This window comes from Tasmannia lanceolata, unplaced genomic scaffold, assembly GCF_043159265.1.
Source record: "Tasmannia lanceolata isolate RefF3 unplaced genomic scaffold, GAP_Taslan_0.1 ptg000018l, whole genome shotgun sequence".
In the NCBI taxonomy this organism is placed as follows: Eukaryota; Viridiplantae; Streptophyta; class Magnoliopsida; order Canellales; family Winteraceae; genus Tasmannia; species Tasmannia lanceolata.
The window spans coordinates 57,083,808-57,110,057 of NW_027518695.1; the positions used below are offsets into that span (position 1 = coordinate 57,083,808).

General features: G+C 39.7%; 1 long non-coding RNA gene across 1 annotated transcript; it reads left to right on the plus strand.

Moving 5' to 3' along the window:
• Positions 1 to 2,258: 2,258 nt before the first annotated feature.
• Positions 2,259 to 24,486, plus strand: LOC143852053 (uncharacterized). Its single transcript, XR_013236636.1, has 3 exons — positions 2,259 to 2,418; positions 5,106 to 5,158; positions 23,949 to 24,486. It is a non-coding gene; the product is annotated as an uncharacterized LOC143852053 (long non-coding RNA).
• The last annotated feature ends 1,764 nt before the right edge of the window (positions 24,487 to 26,250 follow it).

The window sequence follows — 26,250 nt, forward strand, 5'->3', positions numbered from 1 at the left end:
CAATCATGTAATAGAAACAAGAAAGAACATCGGTTGCTCTTAGATGAAATGCCTAAAACTGAGAAATAAATCCAGGATTAAAAAACGAAAATGAATAAAAGATGGAATATCTGCTGCAATTTTATTCTTTGTCAATAACACAAAATCACAACTAATAACCACCCCCAAACTACATTTTTCAATCTACGGTGGAGCAGCTTGAATATTTGAACCGAAATAGTGTAGGAGATCTTCTTCTTCAAAAAAATAGTGTAGGAGATGTTTTTTTTATTATTAAATATATCAGGGCGGGTCAGGGCTGACAGGGCCAAACTTGCACCCCTACTTCAGTCCTTTTAATTTCAAGCCACAAAAAATGAAATTTCAAGCCACAAAAAAAAAACTAAAAGATACATGCCAAAGGACAATCTTCATCGGATGTATCCGTTGGATCCAACATCAAAGGTAAAATAAAGATTCGCTGCAACATTTCAATATTCTAATCATATTTTCTTAAAATGATTGGATCCCCACTTAATTTCACATTTTAAGTTTTGTTCATCTTTTTTCATCACAACCTGCATTTCCAAATTGAGAATTTCCATTGAGAATTACACTTCTCTGCTTTTCTACTTTCTAAAAGTTTTTCCGCTTCTTTAATTTTTTTCCTTATTAGCCCTCCAATCTAATCTGTATAGAAATTGAAATTGATTATTATGGAAATGATTTTCAGGCAAAACATATTTACATGGTAGCCAGTCAAATGGACTATTTGGATCATCCTATGGTTACACCATAGCCTCCGTTCTAATCTGTACGGAAATTGATTATATGGAAATGATTTTCCAGGCAAAACATATTTACATGGTGGCCCATAAAATAGTGGATCCCGCTATTTGATTGAAAATAAAGTGATTGAAAAGTTGATCAGCTACTGTATGACTTTGTTTTTTAACACCGAATGGTTGATTAGAAATTATAAGTCAACTTTTTCTGTTATATCAATGAATCTTAGCCTCTATAATAGCAAAATATTGCAACCTGTTTCTTTCAAGCGTTCAGGTTTTTTTAATGCCTTAGTAGCATTTTTATTTTCCCCTTTCAGCTAATTAATTTCTAATTTGGTTTCAGATTCATGATTTGTTTGGAGAAATATCATGAATTCCTTTGTTTTTGGGCTTAAATTTGTTATATATTTCAATTATTCATTATTTTTTGTTCAAGATATATGTCCTTGCTTCTTTGGATGGATTTCTTATGGTATCTTCCGTTGAAATTTTCTATTTTATGAATGTTTTTTTTTTTTTTTTTGAACAAAAAATTACAAATCTTTCTTTTTGGGTCCGCCCCGTGCATCGCACGGGTCTGCAACTAGTATCTATATCTATATAAAGAGGAAGGGGGGTTTACTATTCACCGCTGATGTAGCGGCCCTCCCCTTCCCCATCGAATCTACTTGGCATTTAATTTCTAACGTGGAATTTTGCTTTGCAAAAACTTCCGTCCAAAAGCCCTATACAAACCGATTCGATAGCACTGATGCCGATTAGTTAACGATTCGAGCCCTTTCTTATTCCGAAAATCCCATTAAATCTCATTCCAAAATGTTCCCAAATGTCCCATTAAATCTCCTTCCAAAACGTTACCAAATGTTTTTAGTATCCTTTAAAAATATGGCCTTTATAATTAAATGTTACCATATATGACGGGATATGTCATATGTGTACGTAGCACCGAAATTTGGTTGCTCGTAGATGGCTGGGAGAATAGGAGAAAAATAAGTCAAAAGAGAATTAGACAAGAATGGAAGATGGGGAGAATATTAGGAGGGAGATTTGCGAGTAGTGTTTGGTTGCGCGAGGAAATTAGCGGAAGATGTAGGGCGTCATTATCAAAATATAAGTGGAAGAGAGAGAAAAGTAACAGAGAGAGAGAGAGAGAGAGAGAGAGAGAGAGAGAGAGAGAGATTTTGACAAGAATTTCTCTTAATTCCCCTAACAAATTTCTCCATTTTGGTGAAAAAAGGGGAGAAGATTATGGAGGGAACATCTCCTCCACGTAGGCGACACCTAGGATATAAACCAATAATGATGTCTAGAAGTTGTCTAGCAGTCAAATGTGTAAATGACAACCAAACATGCTTTGGGGAGATCTCATGCATTTGAAACTCCGACAATCCCCCCCAAAACAAGCAACCAAACAGATTATTTCCAAAGTAATAGGGCAGCCCAAACGTTTTCTCTTCCCTTCCATTTCATCCCTGATTTATTTCCAATAATAGGGCAGCCAAAACGTTTTCTCTTCCCTTCTTCGTTCCAATTCCTTTCTAATTCTCTCCAATCTCTTTGACTTCTCCACCATTCCATCATTCCTACTATCCCATTGATTGCTCGAAGAGAGAAACTGCATCTTCTATTCAAGGTTTTGGCACTTGCAGAGGTAAGGAAGTGACGGTAATTTATCTTCCTCAATTTGTTTTAGGTATAGTCTACTTTCACCCCTAAATCCTTCTCCCCCGTTTCATCTTACATAATATAGAAAGATATAAAGCGTTCCTTTCCTTTTTTATTTGTGCGAAAGTGAGATTTATAAAAAACTTCATTGTGACCCATAACGGTAGATTGTTTGTGATTTGTCATCAACCACTCTTTTGAAGGCAATTGGTTGAACCAGTGAGGTCATCCAATCTGTGGCATGGTCCACCATATGAACAGCAGAGAATTTGTAATCATTTATAATCATACAAAATTGTGGCATGGAGAGAAACCTTCTCACCAAAATATGTGGTTAGTAGTAATTAGGATACACAAGGACTTGAACAGCAGATAAGCTTTGTGAAACAGAATATGTGTTTGAATTATAAATAACTTCATTGGCAAGGAACTCTAAATGTGACTTCAGTTTTTATAGTAGTCAATTTAGTTGGTTTTTAATTGGTCTCCAGTACTTTTCAAAAACTACAGTATGGCTTACACCACAGAAAAAAGAAGAAGAACCAACCTTGATCAATTTTTATCAAGAGGCACCTTCAATTTATGTGGATATCCCTCTATACTAATCATAACCATATTATTTCCCTCTTAATTTGGAGAAGAAAGAAAATCCGGTGGATTTTTTTTGTTCGTTATTTCTAATTTATTGTTGATATGCATGCCAAGATCAAAGGTTTTTGTGGATTTCAAAAGAAATTTGTGAGAGGAATTGTAAATCGAATTTTGTGGTTTTGGAAAAAAAAAGTGAAGTAAAATAACTGGAATAAAACATGGGTCTGTATACCATGATCATTATTTGTTGCTTCTTTGCTTATGATACTTTTGAAAATGTGTTCATGTTTGACTACAAATTTTCTCCATGATTTTTTTTTTTTGAGACGGTAAAAGAATATATTAAGAACCGAGCTGGTTCGATCAGGATACATAAAGAAAAAAACAAAATACAATATCAAGGAGGTAAATAATCAAACTGCTCCAGGCTAGAGCGAAATACACCACTCCGAGCGAGAGAGTCAGCCTCTGAATTAGCTGCTCTCCTCACGTGCCTAAAGGATATAGCCGAGAGAAGAGCTAAATCATTTAGTTCATCAAAAAGAGATAAAAACCGCCACGGAGGAGAGGCCTCCCCCCGAAGCCAGAGAATGACATTAGAGGAGTCCCCTTCCACTATCACCTTATCAAAGACAGACGGATCCAACAGTTTGAGCCCACAATGAGCAGCTCTTACTTCCGCTTCAGACGAATCCGCCACTCCAATGGGGCCCGAGAACGCCCAGAGAACATCCCCCTTGGAATTACGGCATAATCCCCCAATGCCTGCGTCCCCAGGATTGCCAATAGAGGATCCATCAAAATTCAGCTTTATCATTCCATCAGGAGGAGGGAGCCAGCGTTGAGAAATTTTAAGTTTGGAAGACCCCTTATTGCAAATAGTCAGCCATCCTTCCCAAAGAGCATATGGAAAGACGAAATGAAACAAAGGAAGGCATCTAGCCCAAGAGATAACCGCGGAGATGATAGATATAAATACCCAAGAAGACGATTTCGCTACGCCCTCAAACACTCGGGAGTTGCGTTCCTTCCAAATGAACCACTATGAAGCCACCAAACACATCTTCCAGAGCAGCTTACCCTTCCTTTGCCAGGGGCACCATTCCCAACTTTTAATGAAATCAGAGATGGAGTAAGGAAGAGCCCAAGATACCCCAAAGCGAGAGAGAACAGAACCCCAGATATCTCGAGCAAACTTACAGTGAATGAATAGATGGTTTATGGATTCACGGATTCACCCGCCGAATAGCATAAAGGGCAATGGTTGACCAAAATCATCCCTCTTTGCCTCAGGAAATCTATTGTTTGGATACGACCACGACAAACTGACCACGCAAAGAAGGATATCCTTGGGGGGCAAGAAAACCTCCATATCGATGCAAAAGGAACCTCTACTTCACTACTCACCAGCTGACGATAAAACGATTGAACAGAGAAAATTCCGGATGAGCACCCATGCCATATTCGGAAGTCAATCCCACTCTTCTTAATATAACATCCTTCGAGCAAGGCCATTAATTGAAGAACAGAGTTCAACTCTCTATCAAAAAAGTGACGACGGAACTGCGGCTTCCATACCACAACTGAGTTTATCCTTGATGTAAGCCCTTCATGCAGTTTGTGTTTTGTTAGGCCTGAGATACCCTCTACAACCACTGTCTCATCATCAGTGCCAGAAGATAATTTTCATCGCATGCATTAGTATAATAATTAGAGACTACATCATTTGCGAACCTACGGATCTATCTTGGCATCCTTTATATTTTGGTTGTCGGTTTCTGCATGCTACTACTTATCTGCATTGTAGCTTGACTTTATTTGCTAACTCCTGCACTCTATTAGATAACCTTCAGAGTTGGTGACAAGAAGAAAAACAGGGGACTGAGAAAAAAAAAAGTGTTCTAGAAGTTGATTGTAGACATGATTGATTTTTTTTTTCAATGGTAGCCAATTTTATTGTAGTTAAAAGGGGACCGAGATGGTCGATACTTCAACTTTCCATTATGCCTATTCACTTGATTTTGAAATCATCCAATTTCTAGGCCACTACTAATAGCCTTTCACTTTCTCTTCATTTCTCAGAAGTACCAGCATTAGTAATAGAAGCCAGAGTTCTTCTTCTCCTTTTCCAAGAGGTAAGCACCTTTCTTAATATTTGATATAGATTATATTTGATTTTTTACCTTTGCAAACAAGATTGACCTTGCAAAGGAGACACTCTACCTGTTCATCTCTTTCCCTAACCTTTTTTTGAAATCATTGTTGATGACTCCTCTAGAGTTCTGTACATTCGGATGTAATTAACGCACTAATAGGGGTATTCCTAACCCATCTTACCCATAAAAAAAAAGAAGAAAAAAGGACCAACCCTGTTCAATTTTTATCAAGAGGCACTTTCAATTTAGGTTGATATCCCTCTATATTAATCATAATCCCCCTTTTAAAGTTTTTCGTTAAGTTTTCAAGCAAACAAAAACGTTAAAGGGGGTGAATTTATCCTCATCCAGTGAACTGTTCTCACATAAACAATGGGGGGGGGGGGATTTTATCCACTTAAGAGGGGGGTGGAATATCATTTTCCTTTAGGATTTAGTTACATCTAATTTACCGAAAAACCATATTATTTAGATTTATCCTGCTGTTGAACTTTCTGTATGGTATAGATGGATCTTTTAATTTTCAATTGGTATTTGATTATTGTAGCATTTCTTCATTTGATTAGATTGCAAAAAAAAAAAGAAAAAAAAGATAGTCCTTTTAATCTCTGGACTTCTTTATATCTTTATATTTTTGGTATCATTAGCTCTCTTTTTTTTCTTTTTAAATGGCAATATATTGGAAGAATGGAACCGAGATGGTCCAAAAAATACAATGAAAAGAAAAATTACATCAAAATAGACTAGAAATACATTTCACGGAGGGAGATGATCAAACCATTCCAAACCCTCTTTATGGACCCCCGATCTCACAAGGGAATCAGCTTCACCATTGGCTGATCTTCTAACAAATTTAAACACTATGGATGAACCTGAAACAAGGTCGGCGATTTCCTCAAAGAAGCTAAGAAAGCGCCACGGAGGTGCAATCTTCCCAGATAGCCAACTGATTACGTTAGAAGAATCACCTTCCACAACCACCTTATCGAACATATCCCTACTCAGACGATGTATACCTTGGAAAGCCGCTTTAGATGAGTCGCTTCTACCAATTGGGCCAGCAAAAGCCCAAGACACCATCTCTGCAGAATTCCTAGCAAGTCCACGAATACCTGCCGAACCCGGATTACCCAAACTAGACCCGTCAAAGTTTATTTTCAAATACCCTTCAGGAGAAGCCTCCCATCTTTGAACTATCTTCTCTCTCCTCACCCCTTCCCAACACACAATTCTCCAACCTTCCCATAGATCAAAAGCTGAAACAAATTGAAACTGAGGAAGACTTTTTGCCCAAAAAATCACCAAAGCAATAATTTTCATAAATAACCAGTAAGTTGACTTAGCCACTCCCATCGTTGACTCAGCACAAAGTCAATGATTATCTGAACCTAAAAAAAAGAGAGCTTAATCTGAGGAAGAATCTGTAGAAAGATCTATGAATGCCATGGGACTTAGAGGGCGTGGTGATCTTCTTCTTCGGCGATTGATGGGTGCCTGGTAAGCGGCTCGGAGAGATTCGGAGTTGGGTGGAAGTGGAGAGGGGGTTCTTCTCAGGCGAGTTCTACTCGGTGTGGCTTGGTCACCTTCCCTAGTTCTCTCCATTACAGCCTCGATTTCTTCCATCTCCGACCCGGTTGCTGAAGTTTCTGATGTAGAGGTTTCTACGCCGTACACGTAGGGCTCATCGTACTCCTCTTCTGTTTAATTTTCCGTCTCGGTGTCATCGTGGATATCGGAGCCGGAGTCTGGTGGATTTCTCCTATCTAGTGACCTGCACATTTTTTTTGATTCGAGGAGTGGTTGTGTGGCTTTTTCTTTATGAGGAGAGGTGGACTTAGATCTTTTGCTGGTCCTGGAGGGTTTCGAGTAGAAGGTTGGGTTCCCGTAGGGGTGGCCACTGGTGCAAACTTGATCCCTTTAGGAGGAAATCCTATCCAAAGAGCCACTGGAGCAAATGCCGTCCCTTTAGGAGGTAATCTTGTCTACAGAACCCCCACTGAGAACCACTGGTCTTTGGTGAAGGACAAGAGAACTAAAAGAATTGAAAGGGTAGCGAGGCGAAGAATGCAAGAAGCCTTTGGGGACTGGAGATGTTGTAGATGTGGTTTTAGGAATTTTCAGAGAAGAAAGGTTTGCTGGGAGTGTAAGAAAATATGGTCAGGTTTTGATTTTAATTTCCCCCCTCACCAAGGAAGGGTAACTCCGGTGGCAGAAAACTTCGTTGGGATGGAAGTAGATCGGGAAGAGCCTTCTCAAAATCTAGGTGTTGATTGAGTGGATCCTCTCTCATCGGAGGGGGTATCTTATAACCTGGAAGCTGTTCCTCTGAAGTCTATAAGTAATGTTGATTTAGGTTTTTGGGGAAGGATCAAACAAGGGTGGTCAGGTGATTTAAAAGCGTTGGAAAATTGGTTGAGTAGCAGGAAGGATATTAATTGTGAAGTTATTGTTCACAAAATATCAGCAATGGAGGTTCTGATCTCTGCCCAGATAGGAGCTGACAGACAAAATCTAATTAATGTCTGGACAGAGGCAATTAATTCTCCTTTTCTTGAACTTTTATTTTGTGGGGAAAAATTTAGTCGTGAAGGGAGTGCACACTGGTGGAGTGTTGAAGCTGTGCCACCTCAGGTTTGGTGTGAGGAAAATTTTAGTAGAATTGGGGAGAAAGTTGGAAGAGTGGTGGAGTTGGACCAGTCGTGCTAGGCTGGGGAGGGGTACTCTCTTGCAAAAGTGCTTATTTCTACAGTTGGGGTGATAAATAAGGAAGTACCTATCCAAGTCTCTCTGGATGGTGCAGTTAGGTGGGTGAGCGTAAGGATGGTGGAGGAGGTGGGGAATGTGGTTGTAGATGAGGACAGTTTATCGGGCAAGGGTTTGGACGATGATGTTTTTTTTGAGGTGGGAGCTTCGGAAGGAGGTCATAGTAGCGAGGGTCTGGGTGGTGGGTCGGAGGAGGGGTTTTTGAATGATGATGATTCTTAGGTTGCAGAGGTGCCCAGAGTAGAAGAAGAAGTTTACGTTAGCATTGAATGCTATCCTGCGCTACATGGGGGGCATGATAGCCCTCTAACATCTGGCGGAAATTTTGAATTTCAAAATAGCCTGTCTCCCATAGAGTACAGATGGCGGAGTGTGTGTGACTTTAGGCCTGACTCATCAGATCTAGTGGACCCCACTTGCCGTATTAACAGCTATATGGATATTTATGAGGCGCTTTCTCCAAGATCTTCTTCAGAGGACTTTTTTAAATTTCATCGGGAGATGGATCTAAGTATAAGTCCGAATGGGCTGCGGGAGGTGGGCTCTATTGAAGAAATCCTTAATCCTTTTCGGGAAGTGGATCAGGAGCTTGGTGGTGGTGGGCCTGGGATGGTGGGCTCCCAATCGCCCTCAGTGGTTTCCGGACGAAGGGAGGTGGCCCATCTTCCGGAGAGGGTTAGGGGTGGACCCTCTCCATCTATTTTTGGGCCTGTGGGTCGGTGTGGCGTATGGGGTGCTTTGGAATCCCCTGAGGGTTACTCGAGTATTGGGATCTCAATTCCATTCCTGTCTAATCAGTTACTCTTTACAAGTGGAATGGAATGCCCTTTTTCCTGTTGCTTGTCTTTCGTTCTCGCCTGAGGTAAAGTCTTTAAGATCAAAGACATTATCCCACGGTTGTAGCACGGAGCTTGAAGATCTTTCTGAAGAACTGGCGGATGTGGTTAGGCATCTAGATTTTGAATCAGTTTCAGAGGAGGATATCTCTGTGGAGGTGGATAGACTATAGAGGGATGATGTTCTGCTCATTGAGGGTACCTCGGAGTCCCTGGAATTTTTCCGTTTTAGTGTGTGCTCGGCGTCCAGGGCTGTGGTGATAAGAGAATGTATTGATCCTTGGGTTTTTAAGCAAGTAGGGGTGGTCTCTTTGAATCTCGGAAGTATTTTTTAGACAAATCAGTGGAGCAGGTTTGTCTTTCGGAAATGGTAAATAAGTTTAAAGGAATTATGGTTCGGTATAATTATCCATCTGAGGCTAGGGAGCTAAGAAGGATCGAGGGCTGTCCTAAGCCAAAGTCGGGCCTAAGTTACTGTAGAAAGAAGAGATCTTGTCGCGACAAAGGAATAATTTTATCTGCAAATATGGAAATGAATACAGACGGTGTCATGCCTGTTTCTCCAAAGCAGCCTCTGAAGCCCTTTCTGGAGAAAGTCGAAGTTCCAATTGGGGATACTATTGGCGATTCTTCACTTGTGGTGGTTTTTGGGGGTAAAGTAGCAAGTAGCCCAGAAAAACTGGATGCGGAATCAAATAGTGTTTCATAAGATATTCAAATAAAGCCTTTGAAGGCTCGTTCGGAGACGGTGGAAGGGTTATTTGGGGATGAAGTCGGGGAGGTCGTTAATATGGAGGACATTGATGGTTTGGTGTCTCATATTCTGGGAGTTAGCAAGAATCTGGGATTGGTTTATGCTAGGTCAGAGGAGGATTTCATATCTGACATTAAAAGCGCTGAGTTAAGGGATTCAAAGGAACAAGAGTCTTTGCGTAAGGGTCCTATCGAGTCTTCAAGGAGGAAGATCAGGGAACTTGAGAAGCTGAGGATGGACATTAACTTTGGTAATGATTTGGTAGGGGACGGGGTTTCTAGTGATATGCAAAAAAGAAAACCTAGCGGGAGGAAGGGGAAGCCGTCTGCCAAGTTAGATTTATAATGAAGATTGTATCTTGGAGTGTCAATGGCCTAAACCATCAGGACAAAAGAATTCAAGTTAAGGAGCTGGTTAAGAAGATTAAGCCGGATCTCATCTGCTTGCAAGAAACCAAAATGGAGTCAGTTAATAGGGGAGATCTTAGAGGGTTGGGGATTCGGACTGAGTGGGAGTTTTCCTTTGTAGGATCTAATGGTGCCTCAGGTGGTATTCTTGTAGCTTGGAATGAGAACGTTTGGAAAAAGCAGGAGGAATGGATAGGAAGGTATTCTCTGTTGATTGCTTTGAAAAAGGAGGCAGATAATTCGATGTGGTTGTTCTCTGGAGTTTATGGTCCGGTTCTTCAAGTGGAAAAGGCTTTGTTTTGGGAGGAACTGGAGAAGGTCAGAGATGCTTGTTCTCTGCCGTGGTGCATTAGGGTGATTTCAATGAGATTATGAAAGTAGGAGAAAGATTAGGTTGTGTAAGAACCAATTCTCAGATCAAAGCCTTTGCTGATTTTGTGACAAAGTTTGAGCTAATCGATTTTCCTTTAGCGGGTGCTTCCTTCACGTGGTCCAGAGGTCCTAGTCGGAGTCGTCTGGATAGATTTATTATGTGCTCAGGGTGGCTGAATTTAGTTTCTGACAGCTCTCAGAAAGCATTGGTGCATTCGGTTTCGGATCACTGTCCCTTTCTTCTTGACCCTCATCTTGAGTCGTGGAGTCCTCCACCTTTTCGATTTGAGTTGGCTTGGCTTAGTTTCCCCCAGATGGAGGATAGATTGGGGAGTTGGTGGTCTTCATGCAGTTTTGAGGGCCCGGCGGATGTGGTGATTGGAAAAAAGCTTAGATTTGTTAAAATCAAGTTAAAAGAATGGTCTAAGGAGCAAAATCAGCAGGTAAATAGTAGAAAGTTTTGGTTGGCAAATAGGATAACAGAATTAATCGCTTTGGATGAGTGTGGTTTAAGGTCTGAGGAAGATTAGCAGGAGTTAGGGAATGTTAAACAGGAACACAAAGGGCTATTGCTGCAGGAGGAAATATCTTGGAGGCAAAAATCAAGGGTAAAATGGTTGGTGGAGGGTGATAAGAATACTGCTTATTTTCATGCGATGGCTAGTGCTCGAGGGAGGTCGAACAGAATTGAGTCTATTTGAGTAAATAGTGCTTTAATTAGCTCTAAGGAAGAGGTATCTTCAGCCATAGTAGACTTTTATTCTGCTCTGTATGCTTCAGAAGGAGTTCTTCGCCCTATTGCTGAAGAAGTGGAGTTTAAGAGTTTGAATCTGGAGGTTAGCTCAAATTTGGAACAACCGTTTGTAGAAGAGGAAGTTGAAAGAGGTCTTTTTTCGATGCCTAAAGATAAAGCTCCTGGACCCGATGGTTTTTGCCTAACTTTCTTCCAAGTTTGCTGGCCGGTTGTGAAATGTGATATTCTAAGATTCTTTAGAGACTTCTATGAGGGGTTGACTCTTGACCGAGGCACAGGGGCTACTTTTATAACTTTAATACCCCAGATCAAAGGTGCTACTAAGGTGACTGATTTTCGGCCAATAAGCTTGGTGGGGTGCTTGTACAAGCTATTGGCTAAGGTGTTAGCTGATAGAATTAAAGTGGTCCTACCCCATATTATCTCGGATAGTCAAAGTGCGTTTGTCAGTAAGAGGCAAATTTTGGATTGTTCTTTAATCGCAAATGAAGTTATCGAATCTTACTCGAAAAGTGAAGCTGGAGGTGTGCTATGTATGTTAGACATGGAAAAAGCTTATGATAGAGTGGATTGGGATTGCTTAGATTTTCTGCTTGGAAGAATGGGTTTTGGAAATCGGTGGAGAGGTTGGATGAGAAAGTGTGTTTCCTTTTCGTGGTTTTCCATCTTGGTAAATGGTTCTCTAAAAGGTTTTTTCAAGTCTTCTCGGGGTTTAAGGCAAGGGGATCCCCTTTCTCCTTTTCTTTTTGTTATCATTGCGGAAACTCTTAGTAGGTTGATGAGTAAAGGTTGTTGCTCGGGTCTGCTGGAAGGTTTTGTTATTGGATGTGATAGAGTGGAAGTTTCTCTTCTGCAATTTGCTGACGATACCATTCTTTTCTGTGCCCCTGATAGGAAGATGATATTAAATTTGAAGGCTACTCTAAGATGCTATGAATTGGTTACTGGTCAAAGATCAAATTTTAGGAAATCTAGCTTGCTTGCTATTAATCTTCCCCCTTCCGAAGCTGAGGAGTTTGCTAAGGTGATGGGGTGTTGGCTGGATTCCCTGCCTTCCTTGTATTTAGGGCTTCCATTGGGGGTGGGAAAACCTGGAAAAGCGCTCTGGACTCCTATAGTGGAAAGGATAGAAAGTCGGTTGGAAACTTGGAAGAGAAATCTTGTTTCTAAGGGGGGAGACTCATCTTGGTCAAAGCAGTGTTAGCTAATATACCAGTGTATTACTTATCTTTGTTCAACTGCCCGGTTAGTGTAGTGTTGAGAATAGAACAGATTCAAAGAAGATTTCTTTGGGGAGGTACCGATAGTAAGGGTGGTATACCCTTAGTGAAGTGGGAAAACGTTTGTATGCCGATAAAGAATGGTGGTCTGGGGATAAGAAAGTTGAGAGAGTTCAACCGTGCATTGTTAGGAAGTGGCTTTGGCGTTTTGGTATGGAACAATCTTCTTTGTGGGTAAAGGTGATTGGTAGCAAATATGGCTTTTTAAATGGGAATTGGTTCTCGGACGATTCATATAGTAAAAAATGTGGGACTGTTTGGCGAAACATTTTGAGGTTCAAGCAAAGATTTGAGGAGGGGATTTAGTTTAAAGTTTACAAAGGGGATCGTATAAAATTTTGGGTGGATGCTTGGTGCTCTGAGGAACCCTTGAAGACTCTTTTTCCTGATTTGTTCTCGGCAGCTTTGAAGAAAGATGTGTTGGTGTGTGATTGTTTTGAGAGGGTGGACACCCAGGTGGTTTGGAAGCCTAGCTTCAGAAGGAATTTTTTTTACAGGGAGTTAAACTCCATTTCTCGGTTACTTTTTTTGATTGAGAATTGCTATATAAAAAGAAGTGGGGTGGATAAAAGAATTTGGATCTGGGATCCATCCGGCTTCTTCTCTGTGAAGTCATTTTACTCTTGGTTGGTGCATGCTTCAGGCTCTCCTCTCGCAGCTAATGTTTGGAAATTCCTTCGGCCTCCATCAGTTTCCTTTTTTGGTTGGGCAGTCTGCTGGGGGAGGATTCAGACCATTGAATTTCTTAGAAGAATGGGAATGTGGCTGGTAGATTATTGTTCGCTTTGTATGGAAGATGGTGAATCTATTGATCATCTGTTTATTCATTGCAAGGTTGCAAGGGAGATTTGGGGCCTCATTCTGGATAGGTTTGGTATCTGCTGGATTTGGGAGAGTTCAACCGTGCATTGTTGGGAAAGTGGCTTTGGCGTTTTGGTATGGAACAATCTTCTTTGTGGGTAAAGGTGATTGGTAGCAAATATAGCTTTTTAAATGGGAATTGGTGCTCGGACGATTCATATAGTAAAACAGGTGGGACTGTTTGGCGAAACATTTTGAGGTTCAAGAAAAGATTTGAGGAGGGTATTCAGTTTAAAGTTTACAAAGGTGATCGTATAAAATTTTGGGTGGATGCTTGGTGCTCTGAGGAACCCTGGAAGACTCTTTTTCCTGATTTGTTCTCAGCGGCTTTGAAGAAAGATGTGTTGGTGTGTGATTGTTTTGAGAGGGTGGACACCAAGGTGGTTTGGAAGCCTAGCTTCAGAAGGAATTTTTTTGACAGGGAGTTAAACTCCATTTCTCGGTTACTTTTTTTGATTGAGAATTGCTATATAAAAAGAAGTGGGGTGGATAAAAGAATTTGGATCTGGGATCCATCCGGCTTCTTCTCTGTGAAGTCATTTTACTCTTGGTTGGTGCATGCTTCAGGCTCTCCTCTCGCAGTTGATGTTTGGAAATTCCTTAGGCCTCCATCAGTTTTCTTTTTTGGTTGGGCAGTCTGCTGGCGGCATAATTGTAAATTCCGTTTCGGTCGCCATTTCGTTTTGGCCACCGAAACGAAATTTCGGTGGGATTTCGGTCATTTCTGTCGAAACTTTTCATTCGCACAAAAAATATATTAAAAAATATGAGCATAATCCAAAAAAATAAAAAATCAATAGAAAAAGATGAAAAACTAATAAATAGTCCAAAATATGAGTCTCAAAAGACATATTCATTACTTAAACACATAAAGTCTTGCACAAGTCCAACTGATAGTCTGATACATAGAAAAACATTAAAAAAAAGGGATACATGAAAGTGAAATATAGACAATAGCTAGTTGCAACAACTCTCAGTCATCATAACCCGGATGATCATACTCAATGTCTTTTTCGTCGTCGTCGTCGCCGCCGTCATCAGCACCTGGACCACCAGTAGGGACATCTTCTTCAAGAGGCATGAGAAAGTCGTCGTCGTCGTCCCCGGCCCCAACCACAGCAGTAGGTGCTTCAAGATTTTCTCACCCAATGTCTTCCGGCGTGAATATGACATCTTCTTCTTCTGCAACCCAATCCATCATGACATCCAGGTGGTTTATGCTCGAAGGGTCACTAGTGGTAGATGATTTCCTCAACAAGTCCCTGAAAAGGAAAACATTAAGTTTAATGTCAAAGGTTAAACTTAAAAGCTTAAAGTGATGAGGTGAGAGTTGAAAACATTATATTACGCTGTATACCTTTCTCGAAACTTAAGATTGTAATGGATAAACACCAAGTCATCTAATCTCTGGTGCTCCAACCTATTTCTCTTTGCAGAGTGAATGTGTTCGAAGGTGCTCCAATTCCTTTCACACCCAGTCGCACTGCAGGCCTGACTGAGGATTCTGATTGCAAAGGTCTGTAATTCTTCCACGTCACCTCCGAATTGATTCAACCATGCAACTGTAAAGTAACAAATAGTAAAGCATTATTTGTTGAGAAACTGAAAGTTAAAATGAATTATACTTAATTAAACAAACAACTCAAATATACCTGGTCCCAACTTCGTTCGGTTGCGGATTGCAAGCTTCATTCCAAGCATACCCTTAGCCTCTCGATAATCCTCAATCTGATTGGTGATGAGGTCTTGTGTAGCTTCAGCAGGTACCACTCGAGTGATGCATGCCAACAAGCCTCTGGATACTTCACTGTGCCTAGAGAAGGTAGGAGTGAAAAAGAGAGCAGGGTTAAGAAAATATCCTGCTGCATGGTGGGGACTGTGGAGTTGCCTATCCCATCTTTGGTCGATGATCCTCCAGATGGGCATGTAATCTGATTTTCTCTTCAACCTCTCCTTGATGTTCTCTTTGGCCTTATCCATTGCCTCATATAGGTAACACATCGCCGGTTTGTCCTGCTGATCTACCAAACACAGCACTCTCACTAAAGGCTCGCTGATGTTTAGAATGTACTTGCATTGGTCCCAAAAAGATTTATCCAACACAGTACTAACTACCCCTTTACTCAGTGGGTGTTGGACAAACCTACTAGTACTATACTCATCAGACACAAACATCTGCTGAAGTGCTTTCCGATTCAACACCAGACTTTGTATGCTAATGAAATTTGTAGCAAATCTGGTTGCAGCAGGGCGGCACAACTCCTTCCCACCTGTGAACTTCTTCCTCATCAAATTCAAGAGGCTTCCATGGTTGTAGATGAACTTTGTAATCGTTCGAGCCCTCTCAACTGTGGTTGCTATGTGAGGAAATACAGTCGGTTTGCACAGATGCTCCAAGATGAGATCTAAGCAATGAGCTGCGCACGGAGTCCAGAAGAATGTACCAAATGCGGCTTCTAGTCTTTTCCCAGCAGCTTTGTAACTTGGCTCACTGTTAGTTACAAATTGCACCACATATTCCGGATTCACCTCTCCGACAATATTTTCAAAGATATTGTATAATTCATCGGCATTCTTCACTATGCCAGATGCATCAACGGATTTGAGGAATATGACTCCTTTAGGGCAGTACACCAAAAAGTTGATTAGGGAACGTTGTTTGGTGTCTGTCCATCCATCTGCCATAATGCTACAGCCAGTGTATCTCAATGACATCTTAATCTCCTCTAAGTAGTTGTTTACCTCATCCACTGTATTCTTCAAAATGAAACCCCTTAAAGCATCATAAGTAGGTGCCTTATAACTCGAACCCACGGCATTCACAGCAACAAACATAGGTTGCCAGAAAGGTGAATTGGCAACGTTGAAAGGGAGATTGGCATCGTAGCAAAGCATGCCAACCGCAATGTCTGCTCTATCCATTATTTCTTTGGTAGCCAAAGCACTTTTAATGCTTGGTTGGGCTCCAGGGGTTGTTCGTGGTGCAAAGAAATTCCTGATCCCTCCTGTGATTTCCTTCTTCTTCCTTTTTGTACCACTCGGTTCTACAAGAACTTCCTTATCTCTTCGTTGAGGCAATTGTGTGCCAATGTCTTCTTCATCCGGCTCTTCTTCTTCGTCTGGTGTGCCATAAAAACCTCCAACCTCTGCTCTGGATAGGCTCATCCTAGCCCTTTCTTTTCTCTTTGCATCTAAAAGTTGCTTCATTCGATATTTTACATCTTCAGTCACTTTTTTGCATGATGCTACTTCACCAGGAACAGCCGCTAAATGTTCTTTCAAGCGGGTTATACCTCTACCCGATATGACTTTGCCACAGAATATGCAAGTTACTTTATTTTTTTGACCCGGAACCAATGTACCGTAAGCCCATGCCGGGTCATCCGATCTAGCGGGTGCCAAACCAATAGAGGATGCTCCTGCAGAAGGTCCCGAGCCCGACCCACTCATTCTGAAATGAAGTAGAAGAAGGGGAAAAATGAATTAGAAGAAAGAAAATTGAAACAAATTACAAAAAAATGAAGTAGAAGAGGACAAATGAAGTAAGAAATAAAAGAAAAGAAATGGAAAGAAATAAAGAGAACCTTGAGGTTGAACTTGAGTTGAAGAGAAGAAAAAAAAATTAGCCTTCACTCACTTGAAATAAGCCTTTGGAAATAGTTCTTGACTTCTTGTAGTGGTAAGTTGAATGTATGCCTTCCTTTTGCTCCAAAATAAACTTGGATTGAGTTGAAGAAGAGGGTAGACTTGTAGGAAATTTAGTAGAATAGATAATGTAAGTGAAAGTAGAGAAAGAAGGAGAATCACTTATGTGAAGGTGGAGGATAAGAAGGTAGGAAAAAGGCTATTTATAGAGTTTTTAATTGATTGTGCATTTAAAATGACTAAAATACCCTTCCCAACAGCTATAAACGGTCACATTTTGAGGTTAAAATGGTCAAAAACCAAAAAGAGCTGTTCCAGGGGCATTGTTGTAAAATCTGCAAAATCCAGTCAAACTAGCCGTTATGCACGATTCCGGCCGGAATGGAGCGGATGAAATTCCGGATTTTGGAAAATTTCGTCCGGAATGGCCGGAATGGAATTCGTTCCGGAATTGGAACGAAACCGGTTCCTTTCGTCCATTCCAGACGAAATGAAACGGAATTTACAACAATGGCTGGGGGAGGATTCAGACCATTGAATTTCTTAGAAGAAGGGGATTGTGGCTAGTAGATTATTGTTCGCTTTGTATGGAAGATGGTGAATCTATTGATCATCTGTTTATTCATTGCAAGGTTACAAGGGAGATTTGGGGCCTCATTCTGGATAGGTTTGGTATCTGCTGGATTTTCCCAAACTCTATACTAGAACTAGTGTTAAGTTGGGATTTTGTGCCTTGGAAGAAGAAAGGGAAATTGCTTTGGAAGCTGTGTTTGATAGCTTTGTGGTGGGTGATTTGGAAATAAAGAAATTCACGAGTTTTTAAGGGAGTGGCTAAGTCAACTTACTGGTTATTTATGAAAATTATTGCTTTGGTGATTTTTTGGGCAAAGAGTCTTCATCAGTTTCAATTTGTTTCAGCTTTTGATCTATGGGAAGGTTGGAGAATTGTGTGTTGGGAAGGGGTGAGGAGAGAGAAGATAGTTCAAAGATGGGAGGCTCCTCCTGAAGGGTATTTGAAAATAAACTTTGACGGGTCTAGTTTGGGTAATCCGGGTCCGGCAGGTATTGGTGAACTTGCTAGGAATTCTGCAGGGGTGGTGTCTTGGGCTTTTGCTAGCCCAATTGGTAGAAGCGACTCATCTGAAGCGGAGGTTAAAGCGGCTTTCCAAGGTATACATTGTCTAAGTAGGGATATGTTCGATAAGGTGATTGTGGAAGGTGATTCTTCTAACGTAATTAGTTGGCTATCTGGGAAGATTGCACCTCCGTGGCGCTTTCTTAGCTTCTTTGAGGAAATCGCCGACCTTGTTTCAGGTTCATCCATAGTGTTTAAATTTGTTAGAAGATCAGCCAATGGTGAAGCTGATTCCCTTGCGAGATCGGGCGTCCATAAAGAGGGTTTGGAATGGTTTGATCATCTCCCTCCGGGAAATGTATTTTTAGTCTTTTTTGATGTAATTTTTCTTTTCTTTATAATTTTTAGGACCATCTCGGTTCCATTCTTCCAATATATTGCCATTTCAAAAAAAAAAAAGAAAGAAATATATATATATATATATATATATATATATATATATATATATATATATAGAGAGGAAACTGTTGGTGCGCTTAAGCTCACCAAACTTATGGTGAGCTTAAGCGCCCAATCACATGGGGGGCCACTTTGTTAGGATGATCCAAAGCATTCATTTTAAAGTCCCTTACATAGATAGGGAGTGTACCAAAAATCAGCTCCATAGGATCATCCTAACCCCTCCATTTGTGGAGGACAAAAATGGACAGACACAAATCTACCCATTTTTTGTCCTCCACAAATGGAGGGGTTAGGATGATCCTATGGAGCTGATTTTTGGTACACCCCCTATCTATCATAAGGCCTTGCAAATGAATGATTTGGATCACCACATGTGATTGGGGAGCCATGTCATTGGGGAGCTTAAGCGCACCATAGGTTTGGTGCGCTTAAGCTCACCAGCAGTTTCCTCATATATATATATATATATATATGAAGTTTTGTTTTTTTGCTATTTAATAAGATACGACGTGCAGATTTTTAGGAAAGTGACTTTTGGAATTCCTACTCTACATAGATACGAACGACTTTCGGAATTCTAACTTTTGAAATTCGGCATACAGAAGGGTGCCACGTGGCCACAACGTTGCGTGTAAAATCCAAACGGGGATGCATTTACAAGGGGGAGATTTTATTACTTAATTTATAGAGAAAAATCGGGAAACGAAAGAAATAACAGTAGGCTATATTGTAGGGCGGGATATCAGGCACGATTTTATTTCACCGTATGCGTTTTGAAATATCTATCTTTTTTGTGGAAATATTAAAGAGTAACGTGGTTTGAAGGATATTAAAGAGTTACGTGGAATATTAAAGAGTTACCATTGTTTTAAAAATTGTATATCTATCTTTTTTGGAATAATAAAGAGTATCGTGGTTTGAAGGATATTAAAGAGTTACGTGGGATATAGGAGGGGCTGCCACATGGCAGCACCATAGCTTATAGGATTCCGCTTTATATATATATATATATATATATATATATATATATATATATATATATATATATATATATATATATATATATAGGATGCGGAACATGCAAGTTATTCTATTTCCATACAAAAATCACAAAAAGCGTCAAAACATCATAAAAATATAAAGGATACTATCATGATGTGTTCAATATATATATATATATATATATATATATATATATATAGGATGCGGAACATGCAAGTTATTCTATTTCCATACAAAAATCACAAAAAAGAGAACTAAATCAGGAAAAAAGCGTCAAAACATCATAAAAATGTAAAGGATACTATCATGATGTGTTCAATATAATGGAAGCATTGCCTTAATGATGAACCCCACTGAAATGTGACGAGAGGTAGCCCAATATTTGAGGATAGTGAACTAAGTATCTTTGGAAGTCAACTGAGAAGGCCATCTATATAAAACATATATTACTTGGAAAAGTCAAAGAAAGTTTAAATAGGAGAAAACATGATCAGTGGTTCGTTGAAATCGGGAATTAGGCTTTAGATGATGCTATTACTCATTGCAACACACTGTTGTTCTCTTTTCGAGAAAAGCATGGAGGTTTAGCCCCTCTCTCTCATCCAAGAGGATGCCCATGACATGGTGTGTTCACTGAGAAGGAAATTGTATTATTTTGATACTAAGTGGGTTACTTATGATTAGGGTTGCAACTCGGGTCTGGCGGGTCGGGTTTTCTAAAACCCTACCCTACCTGAGAAAGTATCTCGGGTCGAGTCGGGTTTTTTTTTTTGGAAAACCCGGGATTCTTAAACCCAACCCGGCCCTGCCCGAGGTAGTTTTTCGGGTTGGATTGGGCCGGGTCGGGTTTCAACGGAAAATGGTCAGTTGATACCTGCAAATATTCCTTCAAGTTGCAATAGATATAAAATTCGTAAAAAAAGTATCATAATCTTTTGCCCAATCTGAAGGATACTCCACCTAGTATCAAAGATGAGATATAAAGAAATTAATAGAGATGAGATAAAAAAAAAGAATCAGAACTGAGAACCCTGCAAAAAAGGAATTTAAAGATGTGTACCTGATACTATTAGATTCGGACACTTGAACAACTAAAATGAGTTGAGAGAGGAGGTCGTTTATCTCAAAGGGTTCTTTTTTATTCGTGGGCTAATTTCGAAGGAACCCTAATCTCAAACCCAAATCTGGAAGAATATGAACCCTATTCCCAAACCCAAATCAGAACCCACATGTTAGAAAAGCCTAAAACATCAAATCTGAAATTGTCCAAAAAAAATATAGTGAGATAGAGAGGGGGTTTGTGGTGGTGGTATTGGTGTAACCTAAACCTGATTAGGTTCAGGTTCTTGGCAAAAACTTTGGGCTGAAAAAAAACCCAGAAAACCCCCTTCTTGCTTCTGCTCAGAGAGAGAGAGAAAGAGAGAGAGAGAGAGAGAGAGAGAGAGAGAGAGAGAGAGAGAGACCTTGGTTTAAGCTGAGGCCGGAGGCGATTCAGTTCTCGTCCAGCTGAGGTAGTGAGGAGGGGAGACGAAGGCCGGAGGCGGAAGTTAGAGAGTGAGGAGCAGGGTCACGAACTTAGAGAGAGGCGGAAGTTATAACTCATAAGTATAATTTTATAATATTAAAAAATGGAAAAAAGCGGGTTCTCGGGTCGGCCAGGTTTTCCACCTTTAAAACCGGCCCGACCTGAGAATCGCTCTGGCTTTGGAAAATTAAACCGGACCCAACTCCTTACCGAACCCGACCCATGCTTTTTTCGGGCCGGGTTGATGCGGGTCGGGTTGATGCGACCCAAGTTGCAACCCTACTTATGATGGGTTTGAGTTTTCATTTGGGATGCTTGAGGGTGCGATTTGTTTTGTATTATTCTTACGCCTTTTTCTTATTTTTTGTAGAGAGGGAGATTTGTGAAGAAAAGGATGAAAGATAGTTAATTCTATTTTTCATATTTTTTTTCTCAGTTTGTCACTGAGTGGCCAATTATGGTCAAATTCCTTTTTTTTTGTAGTTTGTGACGGGATTTTTATGCAATACTAGTTCATTTTGGAAGAGGATTTGCTTGAACATGACTGTAAGTTAATTTATTGATGTGAAACTCAATTAGATATGAAATTCTTCATTGTGGATAGTAACTGTACTTTTTATCATTCAAAAACATGCTACAACCATAAAACAATATCACTTCTTGCATAAGGGATACATATATATGCATGTTTTGTTTTTGATAAATAGATATTGTAGTCTCTCTATCATTTGATTCTTTGTTTTTCTTTGTTTTTTGTTTACGTTTTATCGACATTTTTGTTTTCTCCTTCCTTTATTACAAATACACATATACCGTTTCCTGCGAAGCTATTTGAAAAAGGAGAGGATCTGCTAATATTCCCGGTATTTATCCCAACATTAATCACTTCTTGCATGAGGGATACATATCTATGCAGGTTTTATATGTTGGAAATTTATAATGCTTTTGGTCTACATATATATATTTTTCGTTCGCTTCATTTAACTCTTTTTTTTTTCATTTGATTCTTTGTTTTCTGTCCTCGTGCAACACACGGATCTTCAACTACTTGCATATAATAGCCGAATGATATGAATGAAGGAATGTGATGGAGGATGGTATCCCAAGCACTTTGAGTAGAAAAACTGCAGTCCAAAGATGGCTTCCAACCCAAGCACATGAAGCTTCTTCTAGGGTGTAAACCATATCTTTCTAATTCTAGACTAATAGTACTTTCTAAATCAACCCAAAGGCAACTCCTTTGTGCTCTAAATTGTTAAAACTTAAGTAACTAAAACTAGTTTTTGCATAGAAAACTCAGAAGATAAAAAAAAGCTATCATGAAACAACTAAATTTAGACTTCCTACCTCCAAAAAATAAATGGAGACTATTTCTCCTAATACAAGTTACTAATCTCATCCTAAGTACAATACTTTCCAATTAAGTAAATGTTCCAGTTTAGAAAGTATACAGATTGTGTACATTGTAGTTCTGGTTCATACACTATTGACAACTTGAGGGATTTACGGAATTGGTTTATAAACTATTAGTAGTCTCTTTAACTCAAAAGGAGACCTTCTAACATGAAGCCCTACTCAAATGAACTCCCATTCCCCTTTTTGGAACCTTTTAAAGTGGAAAAGCTCAAAATTGTCAGTCTCTAAACTTACTGATTTGAGCTTTAAAAAGTATTATCAAAATTAGTTATAAAATGTCTTAAAAATTCAGCATACATCGAAGTAGATAGGAATGGTCTGAAATGGAAGTTTTGGTTCTTTTTTGTAGTCGGGAGTCATTGCTGACATCAACAAGAGACTCTTTGGACCCACATTTCCCACCGCACCTTTCTTCATCCTTTGTGTGCATGTTTAAATAATTCTTTGGGACTTTTGGGTTTAATGATTTGCATCACTAATTTTACATCCAGGCATACAGATGTTTTCTTTTTTCTGCAACTTTTCTAATCTGGGGATGTTAAATTTGCATTTGAGTATATTTGATTAAATATTTATGCAATGTACTAAGTTTCTGCAAACCTTTTTCATAGATTAATATACCTCACTAAATTTCTTTTATTGTGACTACTAGGTGACTCTCTTGACCTAGTCTTTCAATTTTTAAACTATGAAACTCATGTTAATTAACTACTTGCTTGAATATGTTCATAGATAATTCTTGCAGGATGTTATCGAAAAGTTTACTATCATATCCTCTATTAGCACAACAGGATGGAAGGACTAGCACTTCTGTCACAAGAACCTTGTATTTGTAAAGATTTCTTAGAGAGAACAACCTCAATGGAGAAACTCTAAATTTAGCATAAAAATTCTCCTTTGATATAACATAAACATTAACTCTTTACAAAAGCTATATATTTATGATAAAAATTCTCCTTTGATAACAGAAACATTTACTCTACAAGGTTCATAAAAATTCTCCTTTGATAACAAAAACATTAACTCTATAAGGAGAAGCATATATCAGTGTCAATATTTACAATCTTTTGCTAATGTTGTATGCTGAAGAAGGGGAAGGAGCAGTTCTTTTATTCTGTATCCATAGAAATATCTATTCCGACATCCTTGTGGCATATGGATATTATATTCCTCTACGACTTTCATATGGATATTACATTTATTTTCTTTTCCTAGTGAAGATCTTTGTTGTAATCGAAGCATTCGAATAGATTTTAAATTAAATTTGAAATTTTAATGGCAAATGCAGCTACCCCCCACCTTTTTTTAATTTCTCTATAAGCCTGTACGAGTGAAATGCATGGAATATTGATTTTTCCTTGATAATAAGACTGAATGTTTGTTTTGATTCTTCCTGGAGACATGAGTGTATGACCGTTGGTAATTACCTGCAGTTGGTGAAGACATGTTTTACAATCCATCATATCCATAAAATCTCATATTAGTGCTCTTGAGATGGACATTGGATTTTAAGTTGAATACATTGCGATACTTAACAATGCCTTTGTTTCTCCTACATCGTTTACTAAAATTTCTTGAAAATCCATGGATTTGTTTATGACATTTTCCCATTTATAGGTGACAGAGATAAGAAGCAGAAGTTAGAGTCAGGAAAGGAACGACAGGTTTCTTTCGATTATCACTCCCAACGTCATTATCTTGAATATATAGCTTCCGTATAGAGTTAATGGTTCTGTCATATCAAGGAGAATTTTTATGCTAAATCTAGAGCTTCACCATTGAGGTTGTTCTCTCTAAGAAATCTTTACAAATACAAGCATCTTGTGATAGAAGTGCTAGTCCTTGCATCTAGTTATGTTATTAGTCAAGGGGGAATATACTGATGTCCTACTCGGGCGCGATAGGGATTTGTGATGGAAACAGGCGGAAGTAAGAGCTCTATTGTTTGGAATCAAATGGTATTCAACACATTCCTCTAACCCCCTTATTGTTGAAGGGGATTCATCTAATGTGATCGCGTGGGCATCAGATAATTCAAAAGGGCCCTGACGGCTGCAAAATTACATCGCGGAGGTTAAGGATCTAGTACGACGGATTCGTCCAACAATCAAACACAGAAGGCGTTTTGTGAATGAAATGGCGGATGAGTTGGCCAAACAGGGTGTGTTGCTGGATTCGATGCAGATTAGTATTCCGGGTGATGTAATGGGAATGGGGACGGGAAGGCTATTACTGTTATTGAAACTCACTTTATTGTAATTTCTTTGGGCTGGAATTATTGTAGCCCGTGCAGGGACATCTTGTCCCCTCTTTGGTTCTTTCTGGGTTAATAAAAGTCAATTTTCAAAAAGAAAAAAAGAAAAAAGATCCATATGTCCCTCTGTATCAATGTGCTCCTCTAATGGTGCCTCAAATGAATCCATTGCTGAAGTAGACGCCTTAATCTCTCTATCATTAGTCTCAACATATGTATCATTAGCCCTCAATAGAAATCAGATCCTCTATCTGCTCTCTCAACACCTCCTGATGGAACTCCTCCTCACCATTAGTCTCAACATATGTATCATTAGCCTCATATGTAGGAATAGGAGATGTTTGTGCGAGACTCAGTTGCCTATGTAATTAAGACATGTTCTTGGTTGCCTCACTTGGGGCCCATTGCTCTTGCCTGGCCTTAGCTTCTCGTTTCCACTTCAACCACAACTCCTCAAATTCTCTTTGTTTGGATTTTTCTTCTTGTCTTCACTTAGCCTCTTGCTCCCTACGTCGAACTTCTGCCTTGTGCCATTGTCAATAGATGGAGGGTGCATAAAGTCTCAAGAAATGGTCTTGAACCTCTTCCCATCAAGGAAGAGAAGAGAGGCCCTGTTCACGGTGTTCCTTCAGTAAATCGACCCATGAAAGCATAGTATCATGCTTCACGGTATCTCGGACACGACATATTCTCTAATGATGGTTTTGACTATAGTATTAATGATAATCCTCAAGAGCATCTATCCATCGCACACAAGTGGCCTGGCAATCACCATAAGTGTAACTGGCATCGTAATATGGCGCATAAGGTGGAGCCATTCCTGTGGGTATCAAATTAATATACCAACTCTCAATGCCGGAATCAATGGGGTCACGAACCACCTCAAACCCACCCTAGCCACACAGCTGCTAGGTCTTAATGAACCAGTTAGGACTGCCCAAACCACTCTAGTTAAAGACTTCGTCAAGATTGCACTTTCAAGATTGAATTGTCCTTCTCTCTAGAAGCTATGATGTTTGCACCATAGGACTTATTGTCATTCTCCAATCTTTTTTGCTGTCAACCTTACAAAATTTCAGAAAATGATGAAGGCGGATAAGAATCAGTGCTGCTGGCAGGTCAAATTTGAAGGCTAATCCCAAGCTTTGTCCATTGCTTGGGGAAGATGGCAAGTAGTGGTCAAAATTACAGCAGTGTGAAGATGTTTTTTGGCTGAAAATCTGCCAGATTCTGCCCTCTGCCTGGCCCAAATCGACGGAAAAGACAACAAAGCTTCAAATCTAAAATTTTCGTAAAGCTGAAACAAAATGCACAAAACCCTTTACCTGCTGCACGTGGTTTGCGGGTGATTGCGTGCATCCATAGGGACTAGGAAATGAACAAAATGAACAAAGCCCGCCAATCACATGGAATCACAACTGCCAATGCAGACTAGGAAATTATAATGCAATTCTAGAATAAAGAAATGCAGTCCTGGGCTGACCTTCTCCAAGCAACACTTCCAAATTCCCACATGAATGAACTATTGAAAAAAATCTGCTGCTCTTTCAACGGAGATAGGCACTGTGGCTTCCTGTTCTATTGTAGTTTTGCACTAACCCCGTGTATCTAGATTTTATCAACTAGATCTTAGTTCTTGCATGCAATTCCACTACTTGGCAAAGA